The sequence below is a fragment of the Scyliorhinus canicula genome, chromosome 3 (assembly GCF_902713615.1).
Source record: "Scyliorhinus canicula chromosome 3, sScyCan1.1, whole genome shotgun sequence".
In the NCBI taxonomy this organism is placed as follows: Eukaryota; Metazoa; Chordata; class Chondrichthyes; order Carcharhiniformes; family Scyliorhinidae; genus Scyliorhinus; species Scyliorhinus canicula.
The window spans coordinates 189,472,276-189,488,257 of NC_052148.1; the positions used below are offsets into that span (position 1 = coordinate 189,472,276).

Genomic DNA, 15,982 nt, shown 5'->3' on the forward strand with positions numbered 1-15,982 from the left:
CTCCGGTATGCCGAGACTCCCCGCCCCGCCTGGTAGGGGAGAATACCGCCCCAGATCAGTAATGTAAATTATGAAAAGCAATTGTCCCAGCACGGATCCATTTGGAAGACCACTTCCCATCTTCTGCCACCCTGAATAACTACCCTTCATTCTCACTGCCTGCTTTCTGTCTGGATGCAAGTTAGGAATCTATCTGCCACATTTTAGAATAATCTCTATTGTCACAAGTAGGCTTACATTAAGACTGCAATGAAGTTATTGTGAAAAGCCCCTAGCCGCCACATTCCGGCGCCTGTTCGGGTACACAGAGGGAGAATTCAGAATATCCAAATTACCTAACAGCACGTCTTTCAGGATGTTTCCTGACCTCACATACTCTAACGTTATTCATTGGTTCATTACAGGACACCTCACAGAATGCCTTTTGAAAATCCCGATAAATTAAATCGACTGCATTCTCATTATCTGTTACACTCTCTGTCACCTCCTCGAAACAATTCAATTTGGCCAGCCAAGCAAGGTTTTTCCTTTGAAATCCATATTAACCATTCATTATTATATTTCTAATTTCCAGATATTCATCCATTCTCCTCTTTGGTAAAAATTCCATTACTTTTCCTACCACTGCTGTTAGCTGACTGGTCTGTAATTCCTGGACACAGTTTGACCCCTTTTTAAAAATAGGAATTATATTAGTTATCTGTATATCCACTGGCATGGCCCTACGTTTTTTTCTGACAATTTATTAAATAATTGTAATCCCTCTGTTATCTCTTCCCTAAATTATTTTAAAATACTTGGATGCAATCCATCCAGACCAGGGATTTTAAACAAAAACAGAAAATGCTGAACAATCTCAGCAGGTCTGACAGCATCTGTGGAGAGGAGGGAGCTTACGTGACTTTGACAACTTTTAACAAAGAGGCATCCAGACTCGAAATGTTAACTCAATTTTCTCTCCACAGATGCTGTTGGACCCACTGATTGGTCCAGTATTTTCAGTTTTTGTTTCTGATTCCAGCATCCACAGTAATTATCCTTTTTGTGTTTGTTTAGTTTATTCCATAAGTCTCCATATTTTCATTTAAAATGCACTAATCTCATAAGATACTGCAAAGGTAATGGGTCCTGACAACATTCCGGCAATATTACTGAAGATCTGTGCTCCAGAACTAGCCGTGCCCCAAGTACAACTACAACACTGGCATCTACTCGGCAATGTGCCACAATGTGGCGACTAGGGGCTTTTCACAGTGACTTCATTGCAGTGTTAATGTAAGCCTACTTGTAACAATAAACATTATTATTATATGGAAAAAGCAGAACAAATCCAACTCAACCACTTACTACCCCATCAATCATCAATCAGCAAAGTAATGGAAGGTTGATTGATAGTACTATCAAGCAACACTTACGTAGCAATACCTGCTCACTGATGTTCAGTTTGGGTTCCGCCAGGGCCACTCAGCTCCTGACTTCAATACAGCCTTGGTTCAAACATGGACAAAAAAACTTAATTCTAGAGGTGAGGTGAGAGTGACTGCCCTTGATATTAAGTAAGAAGTCTTACAACACCAGGTTAAAGTCCAACAGGTTTGTTTCAAACACGAGCTTTCGGAGCACTGCTGCTTCTGAAAGCTAGTGTTTGAAACAAACCTGTTGGACTTTAACCTGGTGTTGTAAGACTGCTAACTGTGCTCACCCCAGTCGAACGGCGGCATCTCCACATCTTGATATTAAGGCAACATTTGACCGAGTATGGCATCAAGGATCTCGAGCAAAACTGGAGTCAAGGGAATCTGTGGGAAAATTCTCCACTAGTCCATTTATATGTGAGACAAAAGAACATGCTGTGGTTGTTGGAGATCAATCATCTTAGTCCCAGGACATCACTGCAGGAGTTCCTCAGGGTAGTGTCCTCAGCCCAACCATCAGCCCAACCTTCAGCTGCTTCATCAATGACCTTCCCTCCATCATAAGGTCAGACGTATAGATGATTGCACAACCTTCAGCACCATTCGTAATTCTTCAGACACTGAAGCAACCTGTACCCTTATGCAGCAAGATGTGGAAAACATTCAGGTTTCAGCTGAAAAGTGGCAAATACCATTCCCACCACGCAAGTGCCAGGCAATGACCATCTCCAACAAGAGAGAATCTAACCATCTCCCCTTGATATTCAATGGCTTTACCATCGCTGAATCCCCCAATATCAACATCAGGGGGTGGGTTACCATTGTCCAGAAACTGAACGGGACTAGACAGAAAGTACTGTGAGTAACCCACATCTTGACTCCCCAAAGCCTGGCCACCATCTGCAAGAAACAAGTTAGGAGTGTGATGGAATACTTTCCAATTGCCTGGAAGAGGACCACATCAACAACAACTTCAACAGCACTTCAGAAGCTCATGACCATCCAGGAGAAAGCAGTGCCTCCACCCTACCAACACCCTGTACACCATCATAAACATTCACTCCCGACGCCACCAATGTACAATGACAGACACGTGTGTCATATACAAGATTCACTGCAACAACTTAGAACATAGAACAATACAGCACAGAACAGGCCCTTCGGCCCTCGATGTTGTGCCGAGCATTGTCCGAAACCAAGATCAAGCTATCCCATTCCCTGTCATTCTGGTGTTCTCCATGTCCCTATCCAATAATCGCTTGAAAGTTTCTAAAGTGTCCGACTCCACTATCACAGCAGGCAGTCCATTCCACACCCTAACCACTCTTTGAGTAAAGAACCTACCTCGGACATCCCTCCTATATCTCCCACCCTAAACCTTATAGTTATGCCCCCTTGTAACAGCTACATCCACCCTAGGAAATAGTCTCTGAACGTCTACTCTATCTATCGCCTCATCATCTTATAAACCTCTATTAAGTCGCCTCTCAGCCTCCTCCGCTCCAAAGAGAAAAGTCCGAGCTCCCTCAATCTTTCCTCATAAGACCTATCCTGCAAACCAGGCAGCATCCTGGTAAATCTCCTTTGCACCCTTTCCAATGCTTCCACATCCTTCCTATAGTGAGGTGACCAGAACTGCACACAATACTCCAAATGTGGTCTCACCAGGGTCATGTATAGTTGCAGCATAACCCCACGGCTCTTAAACTCAAGCCCCCTGTTAATAAACACTAACACACTATAGGCCTTCTTCATGGCTCTATCCACTTGAGTGGCAACCTTCAGAGATCTGTAGACATGAACCCCAAGATCTCTCTGTTCCTCCACATTCCTCAGAACCCTGCCATTGACCCTGTAATCTGCATTCAAATTTTTTCTGCCAAAATGAATCACCTCACACTTATCAGGGTTAAACTCCATCTGCCATTTTTCGCCCAGCTCTGCATCCTATCAATGTCTCTTTGCAGCTTACAACAGCTCTCAACCTCATCCACTACTCCACCAATCTTGGTGTCATCAGCAAATTTACTGGCCCACCCTTCAGGGCCCTCCTCCAAGTCATTGATAAAAATCACCAATAGCAGAGGGCCCAGAACTGATCCCTGTGGTACACCACTGGTAACTGGTCTCCAGTATGAACATTTTCCATCCATCACCACCCTCTGTCTTCTATGTGATAGCCAGTTACTTATCCAATTGCCAAATCTCCCTCTATCCCACACCTCCTTACTTTCTTCATAAGCCGACCATGGGGAACCTTATCAAACGCTTTACAAAAATCCATGTATACGACATCAACTGCTCTACCTTCATCTACACACTTAGTTACCTCCTCAAAGAATTCAATCAAATTTGTGAGGCAAGACTTACCCTTCACGAATCCATGTTGACTATCCCGGATTAAGCTGCATCTTTCAAAATGGTCATAAATCCTATCCTTCAGGACCTGTTCCATTAACTTACCGACCACTGAAGTAAGACTAACTGGCCTATAATTACCAGGGTCATTCCTATTCCCTTTCTTGAACAGAGGAACAACATTCACCATTTTCCAGTCCTCTGGCACTATCCCCATGGACAGTGAGGACCCAAAGATCAAGGCTCTGCAATCTCATCCCTTGCCTCCCAAAGAATCCTTGGATATATCCCATCTGGCCCAGGGGACTTGTCGACCCTAAGGTTTTTCAAAATTGCTAATACATCCTTCCTCAGAACATCTACCTCCTCCAGCCTACCTGCCTGCATTACACTCTCATCCTCAAAATCATGGCCTCTCTCCTTGGTGCACACTGAAGAAAAGTATTCATTCAATGCCTCTCCTGTCTCTTCTGACTCCATGCACAATTTCCCACTACTGTCCTTGACCAGCCCTACCCTCACCCTGATCATTCTTTTATTTCTCACATAAGAGTTTTCCTTGATCTGACCCTTAAAGGACTTCTCATGCCCCCCTCCTAGCTCTCCTAAGCCCTTTTGTTTTAGCTCATTCCTTGCTACCTTGTAACCCTCAAGCGACCCAACTAAACCTTGTTTTCTCAGCCTTGTTTTCTCATACATACGCTTCCTTTTTCCTCTTGACAAGACATTCAACCTCTTTTGTGAACCATGGTTCCCTCACACGGCCATTTCCTCCCTGCCTGACAGGGACATACCTATCAAGGACACTAAGTATTTGTTCCTTGAACAAGTTCCACTTTTCATTTGTGCCTTTCCCTGACAGTTTCTGTTCCCATCTTATGCTCCCTAATTCTTGCCTAATCGCCTAATAATTACCCCTTCCCCAATTATAAACCTTGCCCTACCGTATGGCCCTATCCCTCTCCATTGCAATAGTGAAAGACACCAAATTGTGGTCACTATCTCCAAAGTGTTCTCCCACAATCAAATCTAACACTTGGCCCGGTTCATTACCCAGTACCAAATCCAATGTGGCCCCCCACTCTTGTCGGCCTATCCACATATTGTGTCAGGAAACCCTCCTGCTTACACTGTACAAAAACTGCCCCATCCGAACTGCTCGACCTATAGAGTTTCCAATCAATATTTGGAAAGTTAAAGTCACCCACGACAACTACCCGGAGACCTCCACACCTATCCATAATCTGTTTTGCAATTTCTTCCTCCACATCTCTATTACTATTTGGGGGCCGATAGAAAGCTCCTAACAACGTGACCGCTCCTTTCCTATTTCTAACTTCGGCCCAGATTACCTCAGTCAGCAGACCCCCTTTGAACTGCCTTTCTGCAGCCGTTAAACTATCCTTGATTAACAATGCTACTCCTCCACTTCTTTTACCACCTTCCCTACTCTTACCGAAACATCTAAAACCCGGAACTTCCAACAACCATTCCTGTCCCTGTTCTAACCATGTCTCCGTAATGGCCACAACATCGTAGTCCCAAGTACCAATCCACACTCCAAGTTCACCTACCTTATACCAGATACTCCTTGCATTGAAGTAGACATACTTCAACCCACCTTTCTGTCTGCCGGTACACTCTTGCGACCTTGATACCCTCCTCAGTACCTCAGTACTATCAACACTGGCTTCTGGACGACAGCTCGTTTTCCCATCCCCCTGACAAATTAGTTTAAACCCCCCCCCCCCCCCCCCCCCCCCCCCCCGAAGAGCTGAAGCAAATTTCCCTCCCAGGATATTGGTACCCCTCTGGTTCAGGTGCAAACTGTCCTGTCTGTACAGGTCCCACTTTCCCCAGAATGTGCTCCATTATCCACGTAACTGAAACCCTCCCTCCTACACCATCCCTGCAGCCATGTGTTTATCTGCATTCTCTCCCTGTTCCTCAACTCGCTAGCACGTGGCACTGGCAACAAACCAGAGATGACAACAAACCAGAGATGACAACATGGTTTGTCCTGGCTCTCAGCTTCCACCCTAGCTCCCTAAATTCCTGTTTTAAATCCCCATCCCTTCTCTTACCTATGTTGTTGGTACCGATGTGTACCACAAATTGTGACTGTTCCCCCTCCCCCTTAAGGATTCTGAAAACACGGTCCAATACATCACAGATCCTGGCACCCGGGAGGCAACATACCATCCGTGAGTCTCTTTTGTTGCCATAACTAAATAACATAACTGTCCCTCTAACTATTGAGTCCCCAATAACTATTGCTCTCCTGCTCTCCCTCCTTCTCTTCTGAGCCACAGGGTCGGACTCAGTGCTGGAGATCCATTCATCATGGCTTACCCCTGGTCGGTCGTCCCCCTCAACAGTATCCAAAACGGTACACTTGTTACTGAGGGGAACGACCACAGAGAAACAGTTGAGGAACAGTGGAGATCCTTCCAAGCGATTTTTCACAGTGTTCAGCAAAGGGTTATACTAACAAAAAGGAAGGACGGTAGAAAGAGGAAAAATCGACTGTGGATATCTAAGGAAATAAGGGAGAGTATCAAATTGAAGGAAAAAAGCATACAAAGTGCCAAAGATTAGTGGGAGACTGGAGGATTGGGAAAAATAAAGAAGAGTATGATAGATTACGAGAGTAAACTTGCTCAGAATTTAAAAACAGATAGTAAAAGTTTCTACAAATATATAAAACAAAAAGAGTGGCTAATGTAAATCTTGGTCCTTTAGAAGATGAGAAGGGAGATTTAATAATGGGAGATGAGGAAAATGCTGAGGAACTGAACAGGTTTTTTGGGTCGGTCTTCACAATGGAAGACACAAATAACATGCCAGTGACTGATGGAAATGAGACTATGACAGGTGAGGACCTTGAGATGATTGTTATCACTGAGGAGGTAGTGATGGGCAAGCTAATGGGGCTAAAGGAAGACAAGTCTCCTGGCCCTGATGGAATGCATCCCAGAGTACTAAAAGAGATGGCTAGGGAAATTGCAAATGCACTTGTGATAATTTACCAAAATTCACTAGACTATGGGGTACTCCTGGCGGATTGGAAATTAGCAAACGTGACACCACTGTTAAAAAAAGGAGGTAGGCAGAAAATGGGTATTTATAGGCCAGTTAGCTTAATTTCGTTAGTAGAGAAGATGCTGGAATCTATCATCAAGGAGGAAATAGCGAGGCATCTGGATGGAAATTGCCCCATTGGACAGACGCAGCATGAGTTCATAAAGAGCAGGTCGTGCCTAACTAATTTAGTGGTGTTTTTTGAGGACATTACCAGTGCAGTAGACAATGGAGAGCCAATGGATGTGGTATATCTGGATTTCCAGAAAGCTTTTGACAAGGTGCCAACAAAAGGTTGCTGCATAAGATAAAGATGCATGGCGTTAAGGGTAAAGTAGTAGCATGGATAGTGGATTGGTTAATTAATAGAAAGCAAAGAGTGGGAATTAATGGGTGTTTCTCTGGTTGGCAATCAGTAGCTAGTGGTGTCCCTCAGGGATCAGTGTTGGGCCCACAATTGTCCACAATTTACATAGTTGGAGTTGGGGACCAATTGTAATGTGTCCAAGTTTGCAGACGACACTAAGGTGAGTAGTAAAGCAAAAAGTGCAGAGGATTCTGGGAGTCTGCAGATGGATTTGGATAGGTTAAGTGAATGGGCTAGGGTCTGGCAGATGGAATACAATGTTGACAAATGTGAGGTTATCCATTTTGGTAGGGATAACAGCAAAAGGGATTATTATTTAAATTATAAAATATTAAAACATACTGCTGTGCAGAGGGACCTGGGTGTGCTAGTGCATGAGTCGCAAAACGTTTACAGGTGCAACAGGTGATTAAGAAGGCAAATGGAATTTTGTCCTTCATTGCTTGAGGGATGGAGTTTAAGACTCGGGCGGTTATGCTGCAACTGTATAAGGTGTTAGTGAGGCCACACCTGGAATATTGTGTTCAGTTTTTGTCTCCTTACCTGAGAAAGGGAGAAAGGACGTACTGGCGCTGGAGGGTGTGCAGAGGAGATTTACTAGGTTAATCCCAGACCTGAGGGGGTTGGATTATGAGGGGTTGAGTAGACTGGGACTATTTTCGTTGGAATTTAGAAGGATGTAGCGGGGCGGGGGGGGGATCTTATAGAAACATGTAAAATTATGAAGGGACTGGATAGGATAGATGCGAGCAGGTTGTTTCCACTGGCGGATGAATGCAGAACTAGGGGGCAGAGCCTCAAAATAAGGGGAAGTAGATTTAGGACTGAGTTTAGGAGGAACTTCTTCACCCAAAGATTTGTGAATCTATGGAATTCCCTGCCCAGTGAAGCAGTAGAGGCTCCTTCAATAAATGTTTTCAAGATGAAATAGATAGTTTTTTGGAGAATAAAGGAATAAAGAGTTACGGTGCTTGGGTCGGAAAGTGGAGCTGAGTCCACAAAAGATCAGCCATGACCTCATTGAATGGCGGAGCAGGCTCGATGGGCCAGATGGCCTACTCCTGCTCCTAGTTCTTATGTTATGTTCTTTCCTTTTAGTGGACTGTAGTTTCCCTATTTAATTTTTAAAATAATCTTTATTGTCACAAGTAGGTTTACATTAACACAGCAATGAAGTTACTGTGAAAAGCCCCTAGTAGCCACATTTCGGTGCCTGTTCGGGTACACAGAAGGAGAATTCAGAATGTCCAAATTACCTAACAGCACGTCTTTCAGGACTTGTGGGAGGAGAACGGAACACCCGGAGGAAACTCACGCAGACACAGGGAGAATGTGCAGACTCCGCACAGATAGTTACCCAAGCCGGGACTCGAACCTGGGACCCTGGCGCTGTGAAACCATAGTGCTCACCACTATGCTACCGTGCTGCCCTTTCTCTTCAACCACCTCTTCTTTCAAATTATCAAGATAGTTGAGATCCACCATGATTATTATTCTCAATCCCCTATTTTGCCTGCATATGTCTTCCACCTCCCTTCCCCTACCAGGTTGTCTGTAGACTACAACTATTAGTGCTGTTGATCCTTTATTATATTTTATCTATCTATATGAATTCTATTTTTGTCTTGTTGACAGCTATTTTCACATTTCTACTGCCATTATGTTATCCTGAATAAGTGCAGCTAGCGTGGCTTTCTATCTATCTTTTCAAAGTATGATATAAGCTACAATGTTTAATTCCCCATCTAGATTTTTCTGTAACCATGTCCCAGTAATCTCGACCATGCCTATTTCCTTTCAGTGAAAGATTGCCTCCAGCTGCCCTGTTGTATTACACACACTATTGCTATAGAAACATTTAAAACTCATTAAGTGGGGCTTTCTCTCACTTTATGTTTAAGCATATTTTTAGACTTCCATTTTATAACTCTACTTACTCCCTTACTATCAAAGTCCTCCATAATTTAGTTTTTCCCGATGTCCTCCTGCTGATATTTCTTGCAGAACTGTCCCTCCTCCCCATTTACTAGTTTAAAACATTTGTCACCTGCCCATTTACCCTTTGTGCAAGACATGGGTCCCATGACATCAGTACAGCACCTTCCTGTCTTAGAACTGCTGCCAATGCCCCACGAAAAGGAACCCCTCTTTCCCACATCAGCTCTTCAGCCACGTTTACAAGGTTATCACACTCTCGTCAGATATATTAATCATTTCATATTGTGCTGTTGTCAAGTAATTGAGCATGTGTGAGACCCATACTTTGGTACAGCTTCATCATACATTCTGCATGCTAATCACTTCACAGGTAACAAATCACATTTGCACATATACCTGTAACCCAAAATTGTACCACACGTGCCATCTGAAGAAAAAACACTCCTGTGCTTTCAGGCGATCTGATACAAGGGTTGCGGTGCCTGGAGATATTTGCTCCTTTCCCCCGTATAGTCTGATATCTGGTAGCCGGGCAATCATGTACAGATTCTCATTGTTCATTGGCAAGGACATAAATACGTTGTTAGAGGAATCAATTTACTATTCCCAATGAGACTTTCCTGGATTTCACTAGAATATGTCAGTCTGATATCTTTTGGTGAATTGTGTCCAATTTAAGTTCAACCAAGACAAATTATTTTGAAAAACTCACATTTGGTGGTATAAGTAGGGAATCCTAAGTAAGGATGGTACAATGGTTAGCATTGCTGCCTCACAGCGCCAGGTTCAATTCCGACCTTGGGTAACTATCGGTGTGGAGTTTGTGAGTTCTCCCAGTGTCTGCGTGGGTTTCCTCCGGGTGTTCCGGTTTCCTCCCACAGTACAACAATGTGCAGTTTAGGTGAATTGGCCATGTTAAATTGTTCCTTAGTGTCCAAAGGTTTAGGTGAGGTTACGGGCAGGTGGGACTGGGTAGGCTGCTCTTTCGGAGGGTCAGTGCAGTCGATGGGCAGAATGGCTTCTTTCTGCACTGAAGAGATTCTATGATTCTATGATCTCATTTGCCTTATTTGTGAGCTCTGGAGGAACTTTAATGCTTAATATTATATTTTCACATCACCATTTCTAAAAAAAAATTTTAGATTAAATTTCTTTTACATTTTTAGCAGTTTTCAAAGTACTTTCCAAATCCACGATTTCTAAGATAACAACCATTTCCCTAATTCTAACATGTGAGAAATATTTCTAAGCTAATAAAGCTAATAAAGCTAATAAAACATGTGAGAAATATTTCTAAGCTAATATAGCACTCCCTATCTTAAATTATAATCCAACAAGCTTAATACTGAAAATAATGAAAGGGAATCATTTAACAACTTATAAAATGTAGCAGACAGTTCAAAGCAGTGTATCTTTGCTGACATTAACTTCAGAAAAAAAGCATAGAAATCATAGAATCAGAGAATCCCTACAGTCCAGAAGGAGGCCATTTGGCCCATCGAGTCTGCACCACCATTCTGAAAGAGCACTATACCTAGGCCCACCCTATCCCCATCACCCAACCTGCCCTTTTGGACACTAAAGGGCAATTTATCATGGCCAATCCACCTAACCTGCACATCTTTGAACTGTGGGAGGAAACCAGAGCACCCGGAGGAAACCTACGCAGACACGGGGAGAAAGTGCAAACTCCACACCGATAGTCACCCAAGGTCGATCCCTGGTGCTGTGAGGCAGTAGTGCTAACCACTATGCTACCGTGCTGCCCTTACAATCTACATACCTAGTATAAAGGCTATCTCATCTTAGCAGTGTGAACAAGTTACTGGTGTGGATATTATAATGTGTTCACGAGTTCCTTATAAAAGGTCTAATTTTTAGAAATATTTGTTCATGGGAAGTGGGCGTCGCTGGCTGGGTCAGCCTTTATTCTCCATCCCTGAGGGCATTTAACCATGTTGCTGTGGATCTGGAGTCACAATTACCGGCCTATTAGTCTACTCTCCATGATCAGCAAAGTGATGGAAGGAGTCATCAACAATGCTATCAAGCGACACTCACTCAGCAATAACCTGCTCACGGACGCTCAGTTTGGGTTCTGCCAGGGTCACTCAGCCCCTGACGTCATTACAGCCTTGGTTTAAACATGGACAAAAGAGCTGAATGTCAGAGGTGAGGTGAGAGTGACTGCCCTTGACATCAAGGCAGCATTTGACCGAGTGCGGCATCAAGGAACCCTAGCTAAACTGGAGTTAATGGGAATCAGGGGGAAAACTCTCCGCTGGTTGGAGTCATATCTGGCACAAAGGAAGATGGTTGTGGTGGCTGGCGGCAAATCATCTCAGCTCCCGGACATCACTGCAGGAGTTCCTCAGGGTAGTGACCTAGGCCCAACCAATTCAGCTGCTTCATCAATAACCTGTCTTCCATCATAAGGTCAGAAGTGGCGATGTTTGAGGATGACTGCACAATGTTCAGCACCATTCGCGACTCCTCAGATACTCGATCAGAGCATTTACAAATGCAACAAGACCAGGACAATATCCTGGATGGCAAGTGGTAAGTTACATTTGTTCCACACAAATGTCAGGCAATGATCATCTCCTACAAGAGAGGATCTAACCACCACCCTTTGACATTCAATGGCATTACCATCACTGAATCCCTCACAGTCAACTTCCTGGGGTTTACCCTTGATCAGAAATTGAACTGGACTAGCCACATTAATACTGTGGCTACCAGGGCAGCTCAAAGGCTAGGAATCCTATGATGAGTAACTCACCTCCTGATCCCTCAAAGCCTGTCCACCATCTACAAGGCACAAGTCAGGAGTGTAATAGAATATTCTCCACTTGCCCAGGTGAGTGCAGCTCCAACAACACTCAAGAAGCTCAACATCATCCAGGACAAAGCAGCTCGCTTAATTGCTCCACCTTCCACAAATATTCAAACCCTCCACCACCGATGAACAGTGGCAGCCGTGTGTACCATCTACAAGATGCACTGCAGTAACTCACCAAGGTTCCTTCGGCAGCACCTTCCAAACCCACAACCACTGCCGTCTAGAAGGACAAGAGCAGCTGATACCTGGGAACGCCACTACCTGGAGATTCCCTTCCAAATCACTCACCACCCTGACTTAGAAATATATCGCCGTTCCTTCACTGTTGCTGGGGCAATATTCAGGAACTCCTTCCCTAACAACATAATGTGTGTAACTACACCTCAAGGACTGCAGCGGTTCAGAAAGGCGACTCACCACAACGTTCTGAAAGGAAATTAGGGATGGGCAATAAATGCTGGCCTAACCAGCGAAGCCCACATCTCGTAAATTAATTTTTAAAAAACTGTGTCCTTCAGTTGAAATAGCAAGAGACAAAATCAAATAGTTTGATTTCAATTCAACGTTTTCAATTGTTGTAACCTTGAAAGGAATTAGCTATTCATTTTGACATGCTTCTTATTCAAATCTTTAGAATCTTTTTAGATTAAAAAAAAATTACAATATTTGGGTAATTTTTCTTCAATAATCTTTTTCCTGACCTCAGATTTTCAAAAGTAGAACATGGTAAAATTAGCTGTCACAATTTTCAGGTTAAAAAAAAATCCAAACTGCTCCCAACCAGAAAATCTCAGATTTACTTGCATTTAATCAGCAGCACAGTCTTGATTGAATTGATTTGAATGAATAGAACGTTTAGTGGTTCGATCTCCACATCTGAATTCCTGAAAGGATATTTTAGCACGTGAATCTCTGCGTTTGAGCTTGACTTTTAATATGTGTCATTAAAGTATTTATTAAACACGTAAAATACATTTATAGATTATAATGTTCATTGTTTACATGCATCAATCATCTCTCCCCCCAACATCAGCTTCCCTCAGCCAATGGTATACAACAGGGACAACTGAAGATACATCTACATCGACACACTGGGGTTTATCGAGCTGAATTCCAATTCTGGAATTCTTCCCTGAGGCCTAACAAAATCAGTTCCACAATTCTTCCTCTATCCGCATGCACATCAAACATATTACTGAAGACGGTGTATGAAGAGGTGGACAACTGTCCACATTGTAATGGTTACTTAAGAATCTAATCCTCAATATTAAAACAAATCAGTAGAAAAGTACATACTCTAATGGAAGATTGAAGAATCGGGGTGGGAGGTCAAGTAGTGATGCTGAAACTGAGGATTAAAAATATGGAGGTGCTTATACATAAGAAAATAGCCTTTTATGCTCAGAGTACAAGAGAAACCTCAAGGAAAGATGTGTGAGCTACACAATGGCAGCAAAAAGTCAACAGTAATTGGACAGGGGCATCTGATCACCATAGTATTGATTAAATATTAAAATAATTTTACAAAGAATTAGCTTCTAATTTCATCTTTCAGGGTACTTTAATTCTGTTATGTTACAAGGGGCAATCTATTTAAATGAGATCTGATCTCATTCGGAATTTCCGAGGAAGAATTGAATAAGCAGTTTTTAAAAAAAACAAGGAACAGGTACACATATAAAAGGTGCCAAGCGAAGTGTTTTAAGCCTGTCGATCACAATCCCTTTAATTCGTTGGGCACTGTCTTGCTGCTCATTCACACAAGATTTGCTGTTTGCTTCAGTTTTGATCTTTGTTAATTAAATCTCAGGATGTGCGGAATGCTTAGAAGTGAAGCAACGTTGATGTCCAGCTCATTAATAATAAATATAGAGATGAAAGGCTGTCATTAATACACTAACTGACTGAGTCCTTCTGTAGCTACAGTATTATTCGCTTGTTATGTGAGAAAGAATGTGATAAAACTCAAAATCTTATTAGGTTACCTCTGTCCATCGACCAATCCCCTCTCCGACCGCAGATATCACTTGATTCCTGTTGATCAATGATCCATCTCTCCAACACATTGTACCCGCACATTCAACCTGTTTGACTCCGACTTCTTTCTCTCCGGCTCATCCATCACTCTCTCTCTCTCTCCTCCCCCATCTCCCTTTGCTACAGCTCTCCTCGTCTCTTTTTTCTGTAACTGTGCCTCACCCGTGTTGGCTCAGCTGTCTTCCTCTCTGCTTGCTGTAGCTTTCACACTCTCCCTGGCTCATTTCGCCCTCTTCCCTCGCATGCCCCATCTCCGCGATCTCATCTTTGCTCAAACTCTCAATTCTATCGTTTTCAGTCCTCTCCCCATTTTCCTCTCACATTGGCCTTTTTTCGCCGAAATATCGATAATATTTGTTTAGAAGAATGGATAGATTACTATTTTAAAAAAAACTGACACAAACAGCTTTGCAGCAAGCACCAACGTCCCTGATAAGTCGTCATGATGAATGCTGGAAACTGCATTTTAAGGGGGAAATCAAATCTCTTTGATACTAACGTTCCTGCAATGGCTCAAACAAGGTGCATAAAAGTTGCGTCAACCTAACAATTAGAAAACAACTTTAAAACATGATCTCGTTTAATTATCTGATTCAGTAAACCGAGTGTTATTATTTCCTATATTAAGAAACACGGCTAAATAAAAGTGCTAAATAACTAAATAAAGGGACATGCCTGCAGAGAACAGCCGGCTATTTTACTTTCAATATCTATTCCTCTTGAAACGTATAAAAAGCAATAACTGTTCTCTCTAAAAGTTCGTGAGAGGTCCTCTAGGGTTGAAAGCTTCACTCACATCGACTGAGTTGTATTTTCTCTCGATTCAGGACTGGACACAAGTGGAAACATCAGGGAGGTAAGCTCACCTCTTGCCAACTCACCGCTCATACCCTCACCGAGAGCAAGGCTAAAAAGCAGCATCACACATTGCCATTTCTGACTGAGCCCCCCCCCCCCCCCCACCCCCAAAAAAACATATGGGGGCTGTTTCCTCTGCCAGAAAGCGAACCGTTGCCTTCCGAAAACATATTGCTGGGTGGACCAACACAATACTTACGTAAGATCCATCTCCCAAACCCAGCCGTGCCTCTTATGATAGCCAGACAGCACTCTGAACAGGACTCTGAGGATAAGCAGACTAAACCCACTGAAGGCTCAGAGAGTGCTGAAGATGCCTTTTGAACCCTGCTATTGAGTGAATAATTCATCAATGCGAGTTGCTCCCTTATTTCCTACAGCGGAGGCGGATCTTTTGAGATCAGCTCCTGTCAAATATCACTATCAAGGGTGGGGGCTCTAACATATATATCTATATATATTTATTAAATCCCACAGAAACCCAGTTAAACTGAGAGAAGACACGCAACTCCCGAGTACAAAATAGCCCCCCCCCCCCCCCCCCCAAAGTCCTGGAGCGGCTCCGGACTTACAGCAGCCTACCCACAATAAGTGGTCTTCTGGGTTGTTGCTGCCGCCTGCAGGATATGCTGCTGATATCAGCGGCTGCTCCGGTCCCTGTGGACTTCACTGAATGAGATCTGGCACTGTTGTCAAAAGACGAGCTTCAAAGACGCTAGAATCCAACTGCTCATTAAAAGCTGAGTGGGAGGATATTATTCAGCCGGTGACACTTCCTTACGATGCACGTGTCTCTCTATATCATTGCCACAGACATTCAATGCCTCGTTCCATGGAGTGAAACGGCCAGGATGATTTGATTTGAGTGGATAATGAAGAAGCTTCTTCTGCAGTTCTGAAATCAACAACGATACAAAGGGCGTGCGATCTAGCTTCAGCCTCTTCCCACCTAACTGAGTGTAAATCCAAGGCTAGTGAGACATTAAGGGGGAGATTTCGATTTGGAGGGAGCGACTCCACAGCTTCTGGGAAGGAAAGAAATTACCAAAGAGGACGGAGGTGGGAATCCCACTGGAGGACGAGGGG

The 15,982-nt window shown here is 43.4% G+C and overlaps 1 protein-coding gene across 10 annotated transcripts in view; it reads right to left on the reverse strand.

Annotated features, from left to right (window-relative positions):
* The window catches only part of npy1r (neuropeptide Y receptor Y1), a 216,482-nt gene that overhangs the window by 40,652 nt on the left and 159,848 nt on the right, over positions 1–15,982 (reverse strand). For 3 of the 10 annotated variants that reach the window (XM_038791896.1, XM_038791900.1, XM_038791899.1), the window contains exon 1: positions 15,469–15,972. The exons of 2 other annotated variants lie outside the window; for them this stretch is intronic. The gene's annotated coding sequence lies outside the window, so the exon portion shown is untranslated. 5 more of the 10 variants (XM_038791902.1, XM_038791901.1, XM_038791897.1 and 2 more) reach the window with 5 other exon arrangements.